Here is a 24377-nt window from a genome sequence, read left to right as displayed (position 1 = left end):
GATCATGTTTAACAGTTAGAATAATAGTTAGTTTTAATAGAGAGTCCAGCTCTTTCAGTGACACGGTAACATTTGTAGAAGCCTCCCAGAGGTTTGGAGGCCCTGGACTTTTGTTTTCTAGTTTTGAATCTGATTTGGTACAGCAGACACTTGAACACATCATAGCATGACAAGCACAGGCGTGACCAATAACGTCCATTACAGCTGCATTTCATTTAGGTGTTCCACTTCCAGGGACCACTGGTTTGTGCATATTTGCTTATTGAACTAGCTTACTGAAATAGAGTGGAGCCATCATTAATGTCATTAGTTGCTCCTGTTGTGATAAGAATGTCTGCTGTGAACACCACACCCTTCAGATTAACCCACAAGGGGGCAGCTATTGGACCCCTGTTTATAGTTATTGTGGTTTACAGTAATTGGTTCAATAGCTTTATTTCAGAATGTGCAGCATATGAATTTCGACATGGGGCCCCCCAGACAAGTTGAGTATACAATGTATACAATTAACAATATAACACAATGTATATTAATAATCAAATTACACAAACCACGTGAGGCCACCTTAGGGGGATTTATTAACTATCAGTATGTATGTATATTTAATGGGTAACGGTAGAAACGGGGTGTGTTTTGTAATAGCAGTGTATTCTGCTTCTACACAGCTGTTTTCAATTACTGCATGGAATATTTCATAGCTATCTTCAGGGACGTCAATCAAACACCTGTGTAAGAGTCCAGCGTGAATATCGTGCACTGAAGGACCACTTGGCCTGGATACAGAAGCAGAAGACGCACCGGTATGTTGCGACAGGTCATTGTTTTAGCAGCAGGCAGAGCAGACAGCTGAGGAGAAACCTCCCACAGTAACAAGTCCGCCATCGGTTGACAATCGCACCTGTTGGCCACACGGTTGTGCTCACAGACCGCTCGCTCAGTGGCGGCGCTGCTGCTCTGCGCATGCGCGTTGCGTTGACGGGGGAGCGGAGACCATTTCCTCCAGCAGCAGGCCTCGCTGAGCTTCGCTACACGCACGCGAACACACACATATGAAGACAGAGGACGGACAACCGTCAAAGCAAAGCCACATTTGGGATTGTCTTACCTTAACGCCACTAAACCTGGATGCCCCCCGACCGTAGGAGTCATCCTAATGGGCCTTCATCGCTAATTTGCAGCAACATCTGGTCGACTCTACAGTGGTATCTTTTGGGTGAGTTGCCCTCAGCGCAGTCACTGTTTTTGTCTCGTTGTGTTGCTGCTGCTGCCGCTGCAACGTTTTAGCCCGGGCAGCTTCAGGATAGCACACAGGCGATTGTCATTACTGGGCTGTATGGTCTGTATTTGTCCCGGATTTACTTCACATTCACCGCCGGGTTTAAAGTGTGCGGTTGTGACAGACGATTTTCACTGTGCGGAGCTAATGTTAGACCTGTTTGCGAGCGTTAGCTTTAGCTGCTAGTCAACATACAGTGTAACGTCATGAGATCCATTATCGGACAAAATTTAATGCTAGGTCTTCACAGATTTTACCCCTCCAGCCCGTTTCCCAGTACATACAGTCATTGAGTAGGTTTGACAGTTTGCAGCAAACACTGAAACTCTAACAAAACGAGGCAACTGTGAAACGATGCGTTATTGGTTTATGTTATCTACAATGAGGATCTTGTTTAGGGCGATTTTGCGGCTCTGCCCAAACAATCCTCGTCACCCACCTTCCTCTCCCCTCTTACCACAGTCAGACGCTTTGGTCACGGCGAACGCTTTGTGCTCTTGACCTTTCCTTTTGACTTCATTCCTTGTTTTCTTTCAGTCTTTGTGGACACGGTGTGGTCCGACACTGCAGGGAAGCCCACAGATAAAGCTGGGAGTCAGTTAAAAAAAAAAAAAAGTCCATGCAGCATTGTGTGACAGGCGGATGCGTCGTTTTGGGTTTAGTGTGAAATGTGGTAGAGCTGGCTGTAGAGGGACAGTTAGTGTTTCGTTGAAATAACAATTAGGTGCATTTTAAACTTGTGCTAGCTCTGCGGTCTGGGCTTGTAGTATTGTTTTGCATTCAGACAAGACTGGTCCTGTCCGACAACGGATCCAGGCATTTTAGCCACCTCCGCGCTGCGCTAGAAAACAAGGCTGGAGCTGTGATTGAGCCCCTTAGGTTGAGGAAACACTGATCCGTATCTCCCCACTGCTATTGTTTTAATATAATGTGTAGTGTTCTCTTCCATTCCTTAGTATTTGTGTAGGTTTTTGGGGGAATACACATCAGTGTATATAGTCGTGGAGAAGGGACAGTGTTACAGCAGAATTGTCAAGTAGATGATGACAGCAGATAATTGGGGGGAAATAAACACTGTTGATGATACTGTTGATCCCTCAGAGAAATAGTTTTCCTCTTGCACCCCTCCACAGAGAGGTCAGGTGAAGCTACAGAACCCCATCCAGTGTCTCGCTCAAGGACACTCGAGCATGTATGCAAACCCGCAGTCTGAAACTCTTTAAATGCATTTAAAATAAATGGTGACATTGTTAAATGTAGTTGGTGTTTCATGAATCAGACCTTCATGAGGCCTGCTGTCCCTGCAGCTTTGGTCTTGTTTATGAGTCTCCTGCTCAGTAATTCAGGGTAACTGAGTGATTTTTTTTTTTTTTTTTTTTTTAATGTACATACCTTTGCAAGCTGTGGCTTGAACAAAACTGATGTAGTGTTTGTAGCACATTGTTTCTTTACATAGGGTTCTGTACTTTTGGTAAAGACTGCCTGCCTGACTGCTCTGCTTTGCAACATGCCTAATCACTTGCAATCTTACTCCTGGGTTGTTTTTAGGCAACAAATCTTATAATTAGCATATTATCTCAGTGTCTACTCTTGTTATCTGACATGTTACTGCTCAGAATCTAAAAAACATATCATCCCTCCAGATCTTGTTGCCTGTGGTAAGAACTGATTGCTAGTCAGTTTGAGGCTGACCAGCACTTGGATTTTATATTGTAATTGCCGGATAGAGACGTTGTCATGTGGACTGTCTGATTTGATGGATAATTACTTTGAAAGACTCATTTTGATGCCCACCTGTCTTGACTGTTGTGTTGATTACAGTGAGTGCTGAGTGCTGATGAGGCAGCACAGTAGCTTTGGGTTTTCTATTAGAGAAGTCTGTTACCAAGATTGGTTGGAACGAGTGGGGGTGTGAGGGCTTCGCATTCATTATCCTCAGAGGAATCTGTTAAACCAGACTACAACATGTGAGGAACCCATATGCTGTGTCTGTCAGGGCTAACCTGCTGCAGGTATGCTAAGATGTCCAATAAAGTGTCTCAAGAGTCTGTGCTTAAAGTAGTTGGAAGTAATGCATTTTTCTTTCAGTTCAAGAACTGAAGTCATTTCTTTGCGACAATTTGAAGCACAAAATGTTTTATTCCAGCACACTGTAATGTACCAGTCCTCTGAACCCAGCGTGACTCAGCCCTGGTCTCAGCTGTGAGTCTGTACAGCTCTCCATCTGTGAAGTCAGACCCATCTAGTAAAGTGGCAGAAGAATCCCAGATTAAATCTTCTCTTCATCAATAGCTGCCTTCCCATCTGACTGATGACTTGATCGGAGTAGTCTAATCGAGGTGCAGCTTGACGAGGTCCAGGGGGTGACAGGACATGTCTGCAAGTCCAGCTAGATGTAGGCTCTGCTTTTTAGCAATGAGTTATGAGGAGGGGGAAAAAATCGCTGTCCGGTCAATCCTTAAAGCTGCAAGGAGCTGAGCTGTGTTACTGTCTTACATTAAGCTCTGAGCCAGGCTTATGTGCTCAGCAGGGATGTAATGGCTCCTCTGTCTGTCCACTGACCATCTCATTGCACATTTTGAAGCCTGTCCAAGTCCCTGCTGACCTCAACACAATGACCACGTTTAGTCCGTTCTTCCCCTCCAGCCTCGTCTTCTCGGTGTCCACTGTCTCTTTAATCAGCAAGTGCAATAACAGAGGAGGGATTTGTCGTGGTGACTTTGGTGCAGAGCTTAACAGTATACTGACACTCATGAGCAACAGGACATCACAGATGGTGCAAGACATACTCCGCACAGTAGGCTCTATCACTCTGCATAGACGCATTCAACAGCATTTACTTCATGGCTGTGTGCATTTCAGCAGCCTGGTAAAGTGTGTTAGAAGCTGTGGAAAGAGAGTGCACTGATTTCTGAGCTGAGCTGAGTCTTTCTGCCCAAACACACGCAGGGCACACCATGATGTATTTTACTGTGCCTGATTAGATGGTATGTGCCATTCTGAGTAATGCAGGTATATTGCAGGCATTGCAAGATGCAAAGTGGCAGCAGTGCCACGGTCCACTTATTTAGGAAGTGTGATAGAAAGTGAAACTGGCAGGAACTCTGCACTGCACCTGCAGTGCTTCCTCTTTTTTAAACTTGAGTAGAGACCGAATTGGCGTATCATACGACAGGACTGTTTGATTGGCTCTCAGCTGATAAGCAATCAAGACAGTCTTTGTGAATTGTGGATACCGGGCACAACATTCCTGATACTTAATAATAATACTACTGTGTTGCCTGCTCACCATGCTACTAATCATAATCTACAATCCATACTGTTTATTTGTTTACATATGAGTACATACTAGGGCTGCAGCTATAGATTATTTGAATTATCAGTTAATCTGCTTATTATTATCTCTATCAATCAATTACTTATTTAGTATATGAAAGGTCAGAAAATACTCAAAAAAAAAAGTCTGTCTACACGAGTCTTCAAAATGCTCAACTTTAGACTTCAAGTTTGATCAACTAATTGTCCAAAACCCAATGATATACACCATGATAGATATACCCCCCCACTACCCTCCTTACTAGTGATCATGCAGCCCAGTAGAATAGTGGCATTGTGGCTGCCATCTTGCCTGCAAACTCAGCGAGGCCTCTCCATCTGGGCAGCGGCTGGTCAGTCAGGCGGCTCCTTGACGGCTGGGAGGCTTCTGCCACCACGCCTGCTGGCTAGCTGCACAGTGTAGGCAATGAGTAGAGCTGCAGGCCTGACACATGCCTAGTCTTTCAGCACGTCCACAGTCTCCAGAGTTTTTTCACTGGGAAGGATAATCCAACATTTTAGCATTTCTACAATATATTATTTCAGACAAAGACATACCCGATTTTTTCCCTTTTGCATTGTCCGTGTGTTGTTACTGAACCTGCAGTGCAATTAAAAGCTTAGAGACTGTCAATGTTTTCATTTTGAAAATATTGCAAATGTTACAGTACTCTGTACTTGCGATATATGACAGAAATCTAAGTTTTTTTCTTCAAAATGTTTCCATGCTGTTTACATTTAAGAGGTATTGATATCATATAAGGAGCCTCATCTGTCAGATGACTACTACTCCTGTAGCCCGTGACTGAAATGTTTTATTATCCACATAACAATTGTGTCCTTGAGGTGATCATTTAGAAATGGCATGGTGAAGAATTTCTCATCTCCCATGACATCTAAATCAAGCAAAATGACCAAGTCACCAGTTTTCATATGGCCTGTGGGTCCCTTACTAATCACCACCACCTCTACCCAGAGCTAGCCCATGGTGCAAACCAGCACGACACAGTGATTTGTTACTTGAATTACAGATCAGCTAGATGACATCAGTCTGCTCTGTGAAGTTGTGTGAGAGCCGATTTGAATTAATGAGCAGAAGGAAACATTTCAACTGAGGCGTATGTGCTGGACACTTCCTCCTCTGAGTGGATCCATGCAGAAAAGCTGGAGCCTGGAGCATCTTTTCATTTTGGAGATGCAGGTCTACTTATACATTTGTGCATAGCCTACTTTTGATGTAGGCAAATGCCATTGTCACAACTTTAGTATTCTAGTTTCTCTTTGTCTCTCTGTTATCAGTAAGATATTGTTTAAATGTTTATTACATCATCAAGCCAGTGTCTGGCTGAGATGAGGGTCACCGGGCTGATAATGATCATGTTAGGGCTGTACCAAATAGTTTTAAGTTTCACTCATAATGTTGACATTCAAATGCTGCACAGCCCTTTTTGTTTTGCATGTCTGTTCATTCTGAGTAAACCCAGTATTTCAGCACAGCTGCTCATAGACTAAGGCTACACTCATATATTTAGTATTATACTACTTGTAGAGTTAGATTGTAGTGGTGGATTGTGTCTGACTCAGGTGATCCAATTTCCAATAACTCCAGAGTGTTGTGAAGTCCAAAAGCCAAAATTGGCTAAGGTGGATATAATCATTTCCAAAATTCACAACATGTTTTTATCTAACAAAATATTCAGTTTCAGTCCATACTTGTCAGTATTTAGCCTTTCAAAAACAACATTTTTCACTGTGGTCAAAAAAGTTTGCTCTCCCACGCCTGTATTAACGGGGCGGTCTATCAGCAATCTAACAGCGCCATAAATTACAGTTGTAGAACCACAATAACAAAAAATGTATTTCAGCTCGAACACTATTATTGGAAAGTACTTAAGTCGTTAGCAAGCATCCACTTGGCGTTCCATCAAGACGTCATCGCTTTCATACCAATGACTAGAAAGATGTTTATGTGTTGTGTTGACAAAACTGACAAGTTACATTCATTAAAGAAAGTTGATTGGAAAAAAAGACTCATTTACTAATTTAATCATTTATTCAAATTAAAGATTTGTATTTTTTTCCATCATAAAATCTGATAACAGACATTCGAAGCTTCACAGACACCGTTCCTGTGTGTCCTGCAGTCACATTCTCACCACAGTATAAGTCCAGACAAATTAAAATGATATTCTACTTATTATTATAAGTGGTCTGTCACATGTCCCTGTTGCTTGTTTAACATTCTGCCTGTGAATCCTGCACGGTTTACACAACTACATTATGATTGAATCTAATAAGATAAAGAAGTGACAGAACATTGATAGGGAATGTTTTGTTGCTAGCTGCAGTACTGTAGGTACGTGATAAGGAACTCCAACCACAGGATGTTTTGGAGGAACAGACTTCTGTCCTTGAAAAATAAACTATTTGATAAAGTCACTAATGCTGCAGTCAGCATAGCACAGCAACCTTTGTTATTAGCATAGGAGGCATTTCATGTTGTCACTATGATGTTATTTCATTGATCAAGTACCGTTCTGTTCATATTCTCATGTAAAGCAACATTGTTGGACAGAGCTATTCTTCACAGGTGTCATGTTCTGCCGCAACATGGATTATGCAATACCACCATTACTGTGATAAATGTTTTAGCATATTAAAAAATAATGTGCTTCACTGTGGCTGCAATAACATTCAAGTAGAGAGCTACGCAAGTACACATAGAACTGGAGTTACATCCAATAATTACCATTTTTGTTGCTATAATGCACCACAATTTCTCTGTTTTCTGCAACAGTCAACACAGACGTCTTCATCTACTCCCACCATCTGAGGAAGTGAAGACCCAGTGGATTAACTCTGGACATTAGTTCCTGAGACAAGCAGCAAGTTGACTGTACTGGACATGTGCCAAAATGTCATTTGTCAATGTAGTGTCATTTATATTTGGGGCTTCCCCTGCTTACCTCCACTGTCTCTGCGTCCCTGCACACAGCACCACCTGTGTTCTGCTTTGCTGAAGTCCTTCACATTTAGACCAATACGGGAACCTACAGAGGAAGTAGTCAGTATAGCACTATTAAACTCTTCTGCCATTGTTACGAATGTCCGTAAATGCATCCAGGATGAATCACTGATGATGATGATAATGACAATGAATCCCATCTCAGCAGGGAGACTCCAGTGCTTCCTCTTTTATCTGCTGCTCGATGCACTCCAGAGTCATTTTTGTGCAATTCATCTAATGCGCTTCAAAGATGCAGTAAACGCCTCCGCTTTAATGATGTCACAGACTGCTCAAAAGTGAGGTGACCTGAATTAGGTCGGTTCTAATACAGAGATTTCTATTAAAGGAAGATTTCACTTGATCTTTTCTGTGTGTGGAACTCTCTTCAAGTGATCTGTCAAAGAAAATCACCTTTTTTTTTTTTTTTGCAAGTGTTTTCACTTGAGAAATGAAACCAGAATATCAGCGGAGTGTGTAGATGTTTGTTGTTGACCATGCCCTACATCTGGCCTTGTTTGTGATACAACAGCTGATGAGCTCCATGGCTTTCTGAGTGTTGGATGGATAGATAGATAGATAGATAGATAGATAGATAGATAGATAGATAGATAGATAGATAGATAGATAGATAGATAGATAGAGAATGATGTTGAAAATGTAGGGAAATTGTCCTTATCTTCTTCTTGTGCTTAACACTCTAAATATGGCTTTCAGCCATAATGTAAAAGACGCTTTGCTGGAGAAAACTTGCACTTTTTTTTTTTCTTTTTGCCTTTATTTGATGGTACAGCTGAAGAGTGAGGATGACATGAAGCAGAGGGCTGCAGCTTGGAATTAAGCCTGGGCTGCTGTACAGCCTTATTACATGGGGCACACTCAACCAGGTGAGCTACCAGGGTGCCCCCATATTCTTCACCTTCGCTGATTTATTTGGATTCCCATTTGCTGCTATCAGTGCAACAGCAAATCTTCTTGGGACCCATTTCAGCTGGCAGTGTCTACCAGCTAGCCCGGCACCACACGTGGGCCAGTGGCGCCCTAGATGCTAAACTGTATTACTGTACTGTTGTATTAGTGTTATTTAAAAAAAAAAAAAAAAAAAAGTGCAGTGCAAGTGTTGTTTCCATGGAGTATCAAAGTAACGCACCACTAATGAATACAGCAGGAATTCTGTTAAATATTTAAAAAAAAATCTACCACTCTCTATCTGCCTCACTCACATGCAGATCAGCTGTTGTTCATGCTGATGTCCAAGCCTGTGAGTAGACCATGGTGGAGTCAGCATCAGAGGAAAATAAAGCCATCCGTCTCAAGTTTCTGCTAAGCTCCGTCTCAAATCTCCTGGGAGTGTAAGAATATACCAACCATTTAGGATACACAGACCACTCCCTGCATAATCTGCAAGTTGTTTCAGTGTTAACTTGATTGTGTCAAGTTAGGGGCAGGCTTTGGCTAAGTGTTAGGAGGCAGATTATTGCCATGGTTGTTGCCAGATATGCGTCCTGCATTTAGCTCAGCCAGGGAGCCAAAAGATTGTCTGTTGTTATTGGCTGCTCGTTGTCACTATGATGTTATTGCAGTGATAAAGTGCTGTTCGGTTCCTATTTTCATGTAAAGCAGTGTTCTTGGACCAATCTTGGACACTTTTAGAAGTTAATGGTCATATAACTACATGCGCTGAATGCTGTGTTGTTGTCAGCACATGGCTCAAACCTTATTTTGGTACGTTTTTACGGGCCTGTGTCTGCGGTGTTTAGCAGAAAAATGCAATGCATGGTCAGGATGTTTGCTCAGGTTTGAATAGCGTGTCTGCTGCTGTTCCTTCCTGCTCTCTCTACTGTGTGTCACAACACATTCTAAACATATATGATATGATATGATATGATATGATATGATATGATATGATATGATATGATATGATATGATAGAAAATCCACAATCACTTTGTTTATTAATAGGCTAAGTAATGGATTGCTTGTTCTCAGCTTCTCAAATGTGTTGCTAACGATATCATTTTAAATTCAATATAATTTTGATTTGTTACTATTGATCTGAAAGAAAACAAGCTGTCGCAGCGCATTAGCTTGGGCTCTTGGAATTTTCAGCAGGTATTTTGTGCTAATCTACTACATTTTCTAGGCTAAAATTAATTGAAATACTTCACTGATTGATAGATAATGAAAATAACTAGCCCTGTGTTAATGAGTTGGTCGACAAAATGTCAGAAAATAGTGAAGAATGGCCATCACAATTTCCCAAAGCACGAGCTGATGTCTTCACACGTCTTGTTTTGACCAAACAGCAGTCCAAAACCCAAAAGTGTTGTGTTTAATTGTTCCAGAAGTCTAAGGAGAACAGAAAAGATTCACATTCGAGAAGCTTGAAGAACCAGAGAGTCCAGAGAAACACTAATGCTGTGTTCATACCTGTGGTTTCATCAGTCCAGCACTTTATTTTATTTGGACCGGACCAATGAAACTGGACTACAGGTGTGAGGACAGCCTGAGTGCTACTCTGGGACCCTGGGGTGGTCTTTGGTGAAGTTTAGGCAGAGTGAAATGCAAGAAAAATAAAATGACATTCACTACAAATTACAAGGGACAGAGCTCTCCTAATACACAGTACAGTTCCTGTGATACAGATTTCAGGTCATGCTGCTCAGCCTATTTGCACTCTTCTCTTTAAGGCTGGATGCCTGTCCCTGAGCTGTGAGAGTGAACAGGGTTATCATTGCACACAGTGTGTGTGTGAGGCTTTTGTGACTTTACCGAAGAAATCCCTGAGCCCTGCTCTCCACGGGCAAGATTTGCAGTTGCTGCCTCTGCAAACATTGGCTCTGCGTTAGGAGAAATTCTCCTCTGTGATACCTCTTGTGTGTGTGTGTGTCACTGTCTACCATTACCATCACCTTGTAACCCAGTGTCCTGTTGTACAGGTGAAAACAGACTCTGAGTGTGGTGCCCAAATGCAAATGTTCAGCCTACACAACACTCTATGTAGAACACACATATTCAAATACGTTAACACACCTGTACGTTCTTTTAGTCGACATGAATCTGTTCACTGCAGGCTTTTCACTGTGTTTCAGGGGTGTTTTTTTCTGTTTGGGCTGTTGTTGTGTTTTGTTTTCCTGCCTGACTCTAGAGACTGGTTGGCAGGCTGTGTTGGCTGCCGTTGTGTGTGGGGAAGCAGAGTTGTTTTCTGCTTTGATCAAGAGAGGTGTGGAGTGTAGGAGAAGCTGTCTTCTAGACGAGGTACTCCTTGTAGCAGATGCAAAGCTGATGATAAGAATAAGAGCTGTCTGTGTGCACATGGTTGTGCTTGCGTGTGACTTGTTCTATGTGTGGTGTGATTTTTTTTTTTTTTTTTGATAAGGGCCTAAACTAGGGCATGTGATGGAGAGAAGTGATAATCCATGCCTCAGTGTTTCATCAATGACCTACCCACACACACACACTCCGTCAGACAGGCGTCAGACCTTCATTTATATCAAGTACATATGCAATGCATAACATACTATCAGAGCAGTGTTGTACTGATTTCTATCTGTCAGGCACTTCTCCTTTCAGCTAATTAGGCTACATTTTTGAACCTAGCCTATGAAAAGAAACTAATGACCTAGTTAACATTGTCTCTAGGGTTGTACTATTGTGGCTGAAACAGTAATGATTATTAACTGGTTATTTTACAAGACATTGTGAGAGCAGTTGGTTATCTCTTTCATCGCTTAAAAATTTGGAGAACCAAGTACTTTTTGTATTCTGTATCAGTGTGGTTACATTTTTGGTAACAGACTTACTGAATGTAAAGTTGATTGAATTCACTGCGTGAATATGCATGCAAGTGTGCGCATGTGTTTGTGCGCACATACACACACACACATTTTCACCTCCTGTGTGTGAGCGCACAGTGTGGTTCATTCTAAGCAGGCAAATGTGCCTGCACACCACAGTAGAGAGTGCCCCACACTGTGTGCTAATGCAAGTCTGTGGTTGTGAATTAATAATTCAGAGTGCTGGCATGCTGGGTGGAGCCTCTATTATTCATGGTTGGCATTGGAACCGACAGATGACTGCTGTTAATATTAAGGACCAGCAGACGCAGCCCTCCACCAAGAAGCCAGGCAATCTTCAACACTTTCATGTCTGTCTCTATCCTTCGTCCTCTGTACTCTGCAGTTCTCTACTCCTCAGCATTCCTTTAACTCCTCTTTTGCTATGCCTTTGCTCTCCCAGGGCCTGGATTTCAGTGCAGGATTGCAGGTATTGAGCATAATTTCATCGATTCCCAAAAATCTGGCACCTGTAATGTGGGAAATTCACTCTCACATCTAATAATGTTCAGCCAGTGTTTGCACCAGTGCAGAATGTGGGACGACTGGCTGAAAGAGCCGCATCAGCCTTGAGCCGTTCTTCACAGGGCAGTATTTTTTATACTCTTTCATATATAATGTACGTAGCCTGTATAGTTGATTTTATTTCCTATCATTTTTATTGTCTGTTTGTTCTTGTTTACTTCTTTTATTCTTGCTGTAGTAACAACTAAATTTCCCTGTTGTGGAATCAGGAAAGTCATATCCCATCAGACTTACTGAATCTCTACAAGATTATGCTATTGCAGCATCTTTCACTAGCATACACAGACAGGTTTCAATGATTTGAACTTGAACACGTGCAAAAGTAGACCGCTGGCTAAAATTGAAATCCATATCATCTGAAGTGGAACCCACTCAGAAAAGGACACTGAAACTCCTAGCGACTAGCGCAAACTGCAGTGCCAGTGATGTCAACATTAACAACGTCAGGGATCCTCACCTGAGATTTCCACCAGGTGCAGACCCGTGATGGCGCATATGTGGAGCATATTTGCTCCATCCTCCACGTTTTTCCAATCCTCACGGGTCCTGTTTCAGAAGTTGTTTTGCTTGCTGAGCTTTGTTGACTTGCTCAGATTGTGCTTCGTCATTTCATCCTTGATTTTTGTGCTTCTGCCATGGCTAGGTAGACTTCGTAGTTAAATGGTTTCTCTCTTTTTTTTTTTTTTTTGTCTGTTTTAATTATGGTTATTGTTGGTGTACTATCGGGAGTTTGAAAAGTGAGTTTTATTTTCAAAATTTACCAGATTCTCTTCATTTTTCCTGTGTTTTACGTCCTGTCTGGCTATATCTGCTTTGTGCAGATTGACGTCCAGTGTGCAGTCTTCCATCAAAAATAGACTCGGCAAGTGTTCTCCATGCAGCAGAGCTCCTGAAATGGAGACTATATGTCCCCACTAACCAGACTGCAGTGGCTAAAACTGTTGAAGTTGTACAGTTGTAGTGTGAGGAGAAAACAAAGGCGCTTCTCAAAACCGCCTTCTTCATAGCAGAAAACAAATTGGCTAATTCAAAATTTGGTCATCTGGTTAAATTCATGAAGGAGATGGAGTGTCCTCGCAGACGCATCAAATTATGGAAGTTACCTTAATGAGAAGAGTCTGTCAGAAATACTCCAAGCTATTGGAAGTATACTTGTGGAGGATAATTACAAGACTTTGCTAAAAAGTTGTGTGTTTCCTTGAAGTACAGGATGAGTCCACAGTGTCACAATTGTCAAATTGGTTAGGATATTCCCTTCAAAAAACCACATAGGTTCGAACCTTTCAAATACCTGCTTTTGTGCATTACATCCACAAGCAGGTAAACCAGTATGAGAGATACTACTTATATTGTTTCAACAGAAACATCTTTTAAAAGATCCACATACCTACACATTACAAAAAAAAACCCCAAACCAAACAAATTCCTCGCCTGCGTTGAATAATATGCTCGCTTCAGCGTGACCTACATTTCCATCTTCTGTCAATGAAAGTGACGTGTGTGCAGTGGCAGAGGTCCACGCATCCTGGAAGACTTCAAGCGGGAGGAATTCCGCTCACAGATTATCTGATTTTGAACCCTATTTTTCTAATGTTTTTTTGTCCAAGTGACTAATGGAGACAACAGTTATCAAAGTTTTTCAGTACTGAACTAGAGTAAAACAGCCGGCAGCCATGAAACACGCTGCAGTTTCCCTCCAGGTGTTTGTTTTTGTCATATGAAGTGCCTGACAACACCATGGAAAATACCTTCTTCTTAAAGAATAAGATCCATTTTGTTGAAGCAGAAACAGCTGATATATTGCTCTGGCCCGAGCCACCAGACTCCCTTCACAGAAACAGTGATTTTTGTCATCGTACACGTACTTCATTCAAATGTGATTAAAATGAGAACATGAGAACAAATAAGATTCAGCAAAACTTTCTTGGCTCATCTCTCATGCAGTCACAATGGAACATGGCTGCCTCCAACACTCAGGAGTCTTGACAAAGTCAAAGCCCTGCAAAGAGGACTTCTTGAGCTCTCTTCATGGTAATACGTTTAAAGGAGACCAACTTGACCTCAACATCCCAAAACCAGCATTTGATTACATGAAGACACGAAGAGTGTGGGATCCTTGATAACTGAAATTGACAGAAGATTCCCTGCTAACACAATGAATATTATGTCATGGTTCAAATTTTGGTCATTGTGACAAAAGGGAGCAGAGAAAGTTGAAAAGCTGACTTGTCATGCAGTGTCAGTGCAGAGGAAGTTTGGGCAGAGTCTGCAGTGCTGAAGCAAGTCATGGTTTCCAGTGGCTCGCATGCTTCATTTTCCTTTCAACAGTTTGACTGACTGTTCTGCACCGACTGAGTCATGCACTGAAACTTAATGATATGGAGAAGCTCAAGACACTCAAGACAGCTATGATATTACCTATTGAAAGTGTGTCATGTGAACGTCGATTCAGATGACAAAGCCATATTAAAACTAAATTCAGAAATTCACTGAGTAATACAAACTTCACCAAACTGATACTCATTTCAGAGCTTAGCTCTCCCTCAGAGCAGTTTGATTTTAACAGCTGTTATCAAGTGGAAAGAGAGAAGTGGAGGAGACGGAATACAAGGAAAGAACAGAGCAGGGAGATGAGAGAAAAGGGGCCACTGAACAAAAGACGGAGGATGCTGATGCAGCTCAAAGAGATGACCACTGAGAGAAGAGAGAGAGAGAGTGAGATAGTATATATACAGCAATGTAAAACATAGAAATCCCTCTCTGTGAAGCATTTAAATGCTGAAAAATGAATTTCATTTCATGTCTCCTGATCTCTGTCCTCTCAGTCTGTGAGCATCTCATTCTCTCCCCTGCATCATCTGGCATGGTGGCAGGGGAGCTAACGGCTGTATCAGCAGGAGAGCCAGGACCAGCTTCCCTCCCATCAACAGCAGAACTTGTAGCATCTTCGCCACGCTCACCAGATTCAGGTTGGGTGTGTTTAAAAGAATGCAGACATTTTGGCTTGAATGTCAGACATTTAGGTGTCTAACCTATCCTTGTTTTTAGATGGATTACATAAATATAATTTACTCTCGTTTTAACAAGTTGTTGTCAACTTGAGTAACATGATTATAGTCTCACCTGTCTCTCCTCTGCTTTGTTCTTTATACATATACAGTAACACAGGACATGTAGCTGTGATAGCCAGTTATCTTAACACTTAACAAGGCTAAGTGTCTTCACAGACATCATTTCCAAAAAGACTAATTATGGAAATGAGTCTTACCAACATAACAGCGGTACTTAACATCGACGAGACAGAAATACAGAGAAAGAATGGAGTCATTGTGCTCCATAAATGTTGCAGCTGAAACAAACCTGAAGTTCAAAACAAAAGGTAACAGGGGAAACACTGCAGTTAAGGAGGACCACTGTCTGCCCTTGTGTTTGCCCACATGCCGGTTGAATGTGATAACCTGATGAGTGCATCTCAGCTTTTAGAAGAAAGCACAGTTCTCTGGATTCATGCTCTCTCTGTGCCAAGCAGGTCTGTCTGTGTCTGCCTTCTTGTTTATAGGCTGCATCGGCACATAGTCAATTTTATTGTCAATTTGTGATTCCTCTCTGCTCAGGTAGTCTGTACAAGCTCAGTTTTGAGCCCACTTGTATTCCAGTGTCCTTTGCAGTTTGGATTTTGCTTTTAGCCGCACCCTCCCAGTCCCCATTTTCTCCCTATGTGCCTCTCTCCTCCCTCAGTCCCCTCTTTTTAGTCCTCTGAGTCTGATTTTCCTCCACGGTGTCAGTGCTGCTGCCAATGAATGCTTCTTTTATTTAAGAGATTTGGAGCTGCAGTCACCACTAATGCCGCTGCCATATTGTACCAGCACCCTGCTGTTGCTGCTGCTAATGACATTCTTTGTGTCTCCATCCCCGTGCTTTGCCTCCTCGTCTCCTCCTCCTCTGGTCTGAATGGAGGACTTGTCATGTGTTGCCATCAAAGGAGGGTGAGAGGCAGCAAAAGCAGCCACAAGCAGCTTCCCCCTTCCTACTCCCTCATTCTGACTCACCCCCAGGGATGTTTGAAGCCACTTTTGTATGTTTGTGTGTGCACATTTGAGAGACAGCATACATTAGGTCACGGCTGAAGAATGTGTATGCATATGTATGTAAGTGGGAGCATATATTAGGCCAGAGGATGAGGGGCATTTTGTTTGTACTTTTGTGGTTGTGTGTATGTTGTCAGTGAGAGTTCAGTACCATTGACAGGACAAGCAAAGTCTGAAGAGAGAGTGTGTGTGTATGTGTGCACACATGCACCCGCCATGCAGATGTCTTGTCAGAAGGGCTCCGAGCCTCCCAGAATCCCACAACCCTCAGGCATCCTGCATCCCCTTCAGGACCTTCCTGCTCTTACCTGCCTCAGCACATTATTTTGCATGCAGGTCAGAGTAGTTCTCAGTCATTCTGTCCTTCAACACAGACATATCCATACCTTCACCAACAACACTGCCGGTTCATCTCACATGCAGTTGCTAATGGATGGATGGTGCCAAGGAATACAGCCATGGACACACATGCATTGTTGTTTCTGTCCCTCTGAGCATGTTCCGCTTTAATTCTTTAACTCTCATCGCTGCATGCTCAAAGAAGACAGCTGTATGTGATGAGCTGAGTTTGTCTTTAATCCAGCACGTAGGTACTGAGGCAGCTGTTATTGTCATTGTTGATTAATCTTCCAATCATTTTATCCGTTATTCAGTTAATATTTTTGTCTATATAATGTGAAAATAGGGAAAGCTAGATCACATTTTCCAGGAGCCTAAGTTGAGTTCTTCGTATTGCTCATTGCAGTGAAGATACAGTTATTGCTGTTTATTGATATGTCAGTATTCAGTATTCTCAAGTGATGGAAGCTAGTATGGGCTGCCTGCAGCTACAGTAAAAATAATACATATGAAAGATAATATATGTGTATTTCTCTTAATGAGACTCCAATGAACAATACATTTATCTAACAAGTTTTTGTCTCTCTGCAAGTGCATTTCCAATCTTCAAGAGTAACCCCATCCTTGTCCGCAATGTTACTCTGCATTGTTAGTTTGATGAGCTGAGAAGAATGAACTTTAAGGAGGCACTCCATTATTAAGTTCAGTTCATTGGTCACGAGGAGAACTGTACAGCCCATGAAAATGCTTGCATAACATCTTCGATGGTTGTCGTGATCATGAAAGCTCATGACAGATGCTGTTGAGATGCATTATGGGAAATGTAGAGTTCAGTGTTATGTGCTTGACCCTTTCTGGGGACTAAAAGACAGGATATCTCAACTTCTGCTGGTTTGATTTACATCATTTTTTGTTTATATGTCGTTAAGAAGTCCCCCAGCTTCATGAAAATGCAATGCTAAATTGGTCGACTGCCCCTTTAATGTATTTGGTGCCACACAGTAGGGCTGGGCGATATGGCTGAAAACTGTATCATGATATAAGTGTTTTATATCGGTCGATATCGATAGTTATTGATATTTTTTATGACCTATTTAAAATAAGGACCAGGAGAAAAATACATTCAATTCAAACCTTTTTATTTGAAATTTAACCTTCCTCTGATTATAATCCCCTCAGCTATCAAGGCAGAAAGGAAAGGAAATGTCAACACAACCATGGAAAACACTCAAATAATAAATGTAAAAAAAGTGTAAAAATGTAAACAGAGAAACCTGAGAACTTTTTTTCTGCAGGTTTAGTGCAGAAAATTCACAAGCTGACTCACCTTCTGGTGAATAAAATGTTTTCAAATATGTGCAGTGTTTTGGAAACATAGCAGAAACTGAGGTGGACTTGACATCTGTAACATACAAACAAACAAACAAACATGATAGACAGCACAGTAAGATTGACTGAACTATAAAACCAGCCTAGACATATGAACAACTTTAGTCACTCTTCTTACTCTAAACATAGATGAACTATTCAATTATATTTTTATTGCAAGTGTGTTTAAGAAAAAAAAAGCACGTGTGAGAGATGTTTGTAACCTGGCTTCTCCTCAGTGCTCAGTGAAGCATGTCTTTAGCTATATGATATGCCGCTGCCTCTGTTACGTCTTCGTGCCTTTTAGATGATTTGTTATCAGGCACTGAAGCAGATACCTCTGCATGGTGGTCAGCTGCTTGTGCGGTGGTGCTGCAGTTGCAGATGTTGTTGGACGTTGGCGAATACGGCTGCGCTCCAAAGAGTGAGCGCGGCTAAGGTGGTTAAATAAGTTTGCGGTATTACCGGTCTTGGTGGGGACGACAGTCTTGCATAAGTTACAGACCACATCGGTCTGACTACGGTCCGACTTATAAAATCCAAAAAACTCCATACTGGCGAGCTGACTTTCCCTGTTTTATCGACAATTTCTTCGCTCACTGCAGCACTCACTTTCTATTTCTCATCTCACTCCTTGCGAGAGACGAGATGGCGCAACTGAACTTGATACTGTTACATGATTGGTGTGTTAGCATGTCCCTCCCACTGATCAGTGATTACTCCCTATGTTGCTCGGTTACCTGAGAGCGAGTGCCTTCGTTCATGCAACCAACTTCGCTTCGCAGCTTCTGGTTTCTTCCGACGAAGAAAAAAGTTATCGAATGTTTTATCAAATGCATTTTATATTGATATTGAGTGCATGTCTACTGTGAGACATATCGTTATCATTTTAGCACCCAGCACTGCCACACAGTCAAAACCATTATCAAAGAATTCAATTTTTGTGAGGATTTTATTTCCCTGGAGTGAATGGTTCTTTATTTTTTTACTTGTACAAATGTGTTTCTAAAAACAGTAAAACAGGTTGCAATCCTGGATAGAGAATCCAAAATCACCCCCCAAAATATAATGAGGGAAATCCTGAAAGTAAAGTGATCCAAGCAGTGCTCACTCACAGCAGGCAAAGTCATTAATGCATCGTCTCCATAATGTATGCATTTATGAAAACGACTGCAGCCTGCCTCCGCCTGCATGGATATTGAGAGGATATAAATAGCCGGGCCTGGATGAGTGTGCGCTGGGACTGGAACCACAGCACACAGAGCTCAAACAATAAGCTGTCACCACTACCCTTCCTCCCTTCTGCTTTCTCCAGTCCAGCAGCCTCCCAGAGCTCAAGGGGGGGTGGGGGCTGGTTCTCTGTCCCTCTTCCTTTCTTTCTTCCACTTCCTGCCTCCCTGCTTTTTGTAATCTGTCATCAGTGGCGAGCCCCAGCCTGTCACTTGTTACGTCAGAGAGGCAGGCAGGAGGGCTGCCTGTCTCCCCGCCTGCCTGTCTCCCCGCCTGCCTGTCTCCCCGCCTGTCTGTCTCCCCGCCTGTCTGCCTGTCTGCCTGTCTGTCTGTCTGTCTGTCTTTGGTGGGAGAGGTTTCTCTGTCATGCTGCTCTATTTTTCATTCCGTTAGATAAAAATGGGGGATGACAGCTGTGGATTAGACACGCACATGACTCCTTTGCTCTACTGCAACGAAAGGATGTGATTTTCTTATTTTTTAGCCCTGTTGTACAGTTCAGCATTCCGGTAGACCATCCCAGTGCTCTTTGTTGGTATTGCTGGTCACGTCCGGGAGTTGGTGACAAATGGTGTATCTAACACATCCGGGCTGATTCCAGCCGTCATGTCTTACTGCTGTCAGTTAGAGGGAGCAGGACAAATGGATGCTTGATAAAATAAAGCCAGAAACGTGATACAGTTACAGAAGTGTGCACTGAAGGTTGTTGGTTCAAATCTTTGAGCCATCTGGTAAATGTGTCATTAATCTTGTCTTCCTCTCCGCCCTCAACGATTAAACATGAGATACCCTTGAGCAAGGCACTTACATATGTCTAATCCCTGTAGTGCAGCTGCTGGTGGATGCTAGAAGTCTCCATTTTTTGTTTGGCAGTATTTTAAAGTTAAATAAATGTTTCAAAGGCCACAAAACAACCTCAGCCCAGAGGACTGCGTCTGTCTTCCTTTCTGCTGCCGCTGAGCCAAAGAGTGAAGGAGAACAGGGAAAGAGTTTCTGTGGCACAGTGAAGCAGCACCACAGCTAAAAAAAGGTGAAGATGACTAGAAGTGCTTCATGTGGCAGATGGCAGAGGCATTCACACAGTTGTAATGATTGAGTAAGCCACAGTCACAGTAACTTCCTTTTGCCCCATGATCTTCTCCTTTATTATTTATCATCCCTTGCAGCTCTCTTCTGTCTCCCTGCTCTACTTGTGATTTCAGTGTCCCCTCCATGCACCTGTTTGTACCAGAATACTTACTCAACTGTAGTTCCCTCCTTGGTATAGTAGTGACAGTTTTCCAGAAATATATTTAGGAATACATTTCTAATCTTTGACAGTTTGACTAGGGGTGTGATTTGTGGTTAATTATTCCTCCTGACTAAATCAATGGCCCAGCATGTGCTCCAACATTATTGTCAGCATTAGTGTTACTACCTCTCCACTAAGTATTAACTGAGGAACAGCTCGCACAAGCTTAGCAGCAAAACTCCATCATCAGATTTCTCAGAATATGAATAAATTAGGGCTGACAGATGTAGGTACTTCATGATTGATACACCCGGAGATTAGGGAGTATCTTGCAGGGTATAAATGACACTTCAGTGCATGTCACCTCAGAATGGAGGTGACATGCCCGAGGTGACATGCATGCATTTATGCTTTAAAGCACACAAATGAGCTTTAAGGTATACTATCCCAGTGCTTCCTCTGCATTCATCTAGGAGTGGCGCGCTGCCATTCCTAAAGCCTAGCCGCCGCTCCTTCAAATTTCTTTTTTTTTTTTCTTTTTTCTCTTTTTATTGTGGCACATACACCACCACAGTATGTCTCCACCTTCACAGCAGAGTCCGGCGTTAGTTACTCACGAGAGCGCGGCCTTGAAAGTGACATCATGTCAAGCACCCAGGCACCAGGTCAGAGAGTCAGAGGGGTGTCCTCTTGGAAAACAGGGCAGCAACTTACCGGAGAAAAGGTAGAATTACTAGCTCTTGTTTGCAAAATATTCAATTCAATTCAATTCAATTCAATTCAATTTTATTTGTATAGCGCCAAATCACAACAGAAGTTGTCTCAGGACACTTTCCATATAGAGCTGGTACAGACCAAGCTCTTTTATCTACAAAGAAACCAACAATTAACAATCAACAATATTGATGGCCAGCTAACGTTCTGTAACATATCGGTAGCTTAAGTTAATTCGGCCCGGTGCCAACTCAGTGTCGTTAACGTGAGTAAACTAATTGATGGCATTAAGCTAATATATGATGTAACTGATGATGATGTGATTGGCCAACTACATGATGTGCAGTGGAGGGGAGGAGGGGGAGGAGTGGGGTGTTACAGACACAGCGCGCACGCACGCACGCACACACACACACACACACACACACACACACACACACACACACAAACACATTCAGCCTTTAGCCTTTTTGTAAAAGTAAAATCTGCAGTCAAGTGTCATTTGTTTACACTGTATTCAGTACAATCAAGAAAAGGTTGGATTTGGATTGACTTTATTTCAGCCAGTATCAAGCCTTTAAAATCCTTCTTCTGGGCCATACTAAATAACATATTACAGAGATGCAAACTTCGAGCAGATGGAGGTTGTTCTGCCTGACTTTGAGCTCGTTGTTCCTTTACAGCTCAATGACTTCATGTTGTAGGTTGTCAGGCACATCAGCTGGCTCCACATTAAAAGGCATCACAAATATGTTCATTTTCTTTTGTTTACTTTTCTTGTCCTGAAACCTCTCACCAAATGCCTGGAGGAGTTTTCACACTCAGCAGCATATTCAGATGTCACAGCAGGCTTTAGTTACCTCTTTCCAGTTGAACATGCCACAGCTTTAATTTCACTTCAGATGATTTCACATTTGAAAGCAGAGAGCTCAGAAGCTGGCTGGAGCCAGGATCAATGGCTATTCATATCAATCAAAATCAAAAGTTTTAAATACCACCTTATTTTAATGTTGTTTTGGAAAAACCCTGTTTGCTTTGCTTTTGGCTGTGTTCCATGATGGTGGCTTTGCCTCGTCCCTTCACTGAACACTGTCTGTCAGAGTCATGTGATCACTGAAGCGTGTGGAGGCCCAGTAGTGACTGCCTGCTGTGGTGGGAGATGGCTCATCAAGATGAAAAGGACATGAGGACAGTGAAGCCTGCTCCATGTCTGGGGATACAGCTTCCATCTCTGGGCACATTATCTCTCTGCATTTGCTCTAATTGCAGCCCACTTCCTGGTTCCTCTCACACAGATGTACTCACACATTCATCCACATAGTTGTTGATGCAGGGAGAGAGCTGGACACAAAGAGAGGCTGCTGTGCTTGTGTGTGGCCACGTTGATATGCTCTCCCACTTCTTTAAATACAGATACAGCCATGCCACATTATAGCATATGCATTGCTGTTGGTACAAAAAAAATCCAGAGGTTGTTGGGTTTATTAAAACTTGACTCAGTGTTTTTCTGACACTCAGCCACATATGGGGTCTCTATGGCGTCTCTATCCGCTGCTTCCCGCTCAGCTGTCAGCCTGTTGGTTTTGCTCTATGCTGTGATTTGATGAAGACATAGTCTGGTTAGCCACAAGCTTTTAGAGGTTGTCTGTTGTTACTGTATGTGCTCCTTATTGTTAGACTTGCACTTATCATTGGGTTGCACTTAAAATGACCTTTTAGAATTTGTTGGTCAATATTTTTATTGCTGGCAGCCAAAGCTCACACTGTGAACAGCAGATTGTTCAAATAGTTGAAGAGTTTATCTTGTAATTACAAAATAGCAATGTCTGATCTGTCAGAAATCGACAACAGTACTCTTACATGCGCACTCATTTGCAAGTGCCTGTCGCCCTCAGGTGAATGTCTGTAATGTAAATGTGAAACGGTGACTGAGGTGAGATGCAAATTGTGTTGAATATGAAAAATGGCAACTGTACTTTTGTACACATGTCTGTATTTCCATATTTCCGAAACAGGGCTATCATATTTGTTCCCTGTATGCCATGATTCGCCTCAATATGTGTGCATTGCAGCTGCAAACAGAACAGCTGTCAAGTACTTTACACATGGGGAAATGTGATGCAGCCAGGAGTCATTTGTTGTTGACAGCTCCACGCTGTCCACTCTGCAGAGCCTCCAGCACCATGAGAGTGTATATTTGCATACCCAGTAGGTCACATTTCCATACTTTTCACCTGTTTCTTTTACTGCCAGCACGCTCCACCATACAAATGTACTGAGCCTGAGTCAAAGTTCAACAGCAATAACTGCCCTATGCGTAAGATTCTGCCTTAAATCCCTTTTGAAAAAAAGTATGTTATGTCATGGTCAAAAATGGACAGGTTATTTACCGTATACCAAACATTGGTTGTACAATCCTATAAATGAAATCATATATTCATTGTTGTTGTTTGCAGAAGAAAGTGATTGTGAAGTGATTGTGTGCATCCTCCCGGCTGTTACCAAGCACTCAGATCATACAGGAAGTCAGTTAGTCACAGGCAGGTCTGTGCATAAGCAGATGTCTGGTTTCTTTGTCTGCACCCAAAGTCGACTAAACATACTGTGGCTCTCGTTTTCAAATCAGTTAGCCACATACACTGCACAAACTATGTAGATTAGAAGATAGATGATAATGATAATACATGAACTAATTCAAAATGGCATTAACCACAAAGAATATGTTCCAGTCTTATCTAGTTCATGGCTGAATATGTGGTTGACAGTCGTGGCCTGAATTTGATTTATAGGTAACTATGCTTTCTCCTACTTGTTGCCCATGTGAATAATAGAAGGCTGAAAGAAACTTGTGGCAAAACTTTAGTATCTTTCTGAGCGTATTGTTTTACAAATTAAAAACATTTAGTGTTCAGTTCTCTCTCTGCAGCACACAGAGCTCTTGTGTGGCATTACTTGACTAAGCATACATGGAATTTGATGGGAATGTTGTTTACTGGTTAATATATATAAGGCTGTCCCTTGTTGAGTGCTATGGGATGTGCTGTTTAATGCTGGCTCAGTAAATTGAATTTCCCTCAGGACAATTAATGGCATCCTGATTTAAACAGCCATATATCTGGGCCAAGCTAAATTGTCACCCCAAGTAAAAGTGGACTTTTATAACCTCTGGTAGACGCTGTCCTAGTGCGACTGTAATCTGTGGATGGTCATGGGCCTGCTCAGGCCAGTCTTCTGTTTATATAACCCGAGGCTTTGCCACAGTAGTTTTAGAAACTGACAACAGCAGTTTCAGTTAAACACCAGCCCTCTCTGGTGATTTCTGTTCAAGCTTTTAGTTATCCAGGGAAAGCTGACAGAGCAACAATCAGCAGTGTCCAGTACAAACAGCGCTGTGATTCTTGGGTTGAATGTCAGATGGTAAGAGCTGAATTAGAGTGTAAGATAAATGTCCT

At 42.2% G+C, this 24377-nt stretch overlaps 1 protein-coding gene across 1 annotated transcript in view; it reads left to right on the top strand.

Annotated features, from left to right (window-relative positions):
• Positions 1-1001: 1001 nt before the first annotated feature.
• LOC139334888 (tyrosine-protein kinase CSK) overlaps positions 1002-24377 on the top strand; it is a 58993-nt gene continuing 35617 nt past the window's right edge. The window contains exon 1 of the mRNA XM_070968137.1: positions 1002-1213. The gene's annotated coding sequence lies outside the window, so the exon portion shown is untranslated. The remainder of the gene's footprint in view (positions 1214-24377) is intronic.

This window comes from Chaetodon trifascialis, chromosome 1 (assembly GCF_039877785.1).
Source record: "Chaetodon trifascialis isolate fChaTrf1 chromosome 1, fChaTrf1.hap1, whole genome shotgun sequence".
NCBI lineage: Eukaryota > Metazoa > Chordata > Actinopteri > Chaetodontiformes > Chaetodontidae > Chaetodon > Chaetodon trifascialis.
This window is presented reverse-complemented; position numbering and strand designations above follow the sequence as displayed.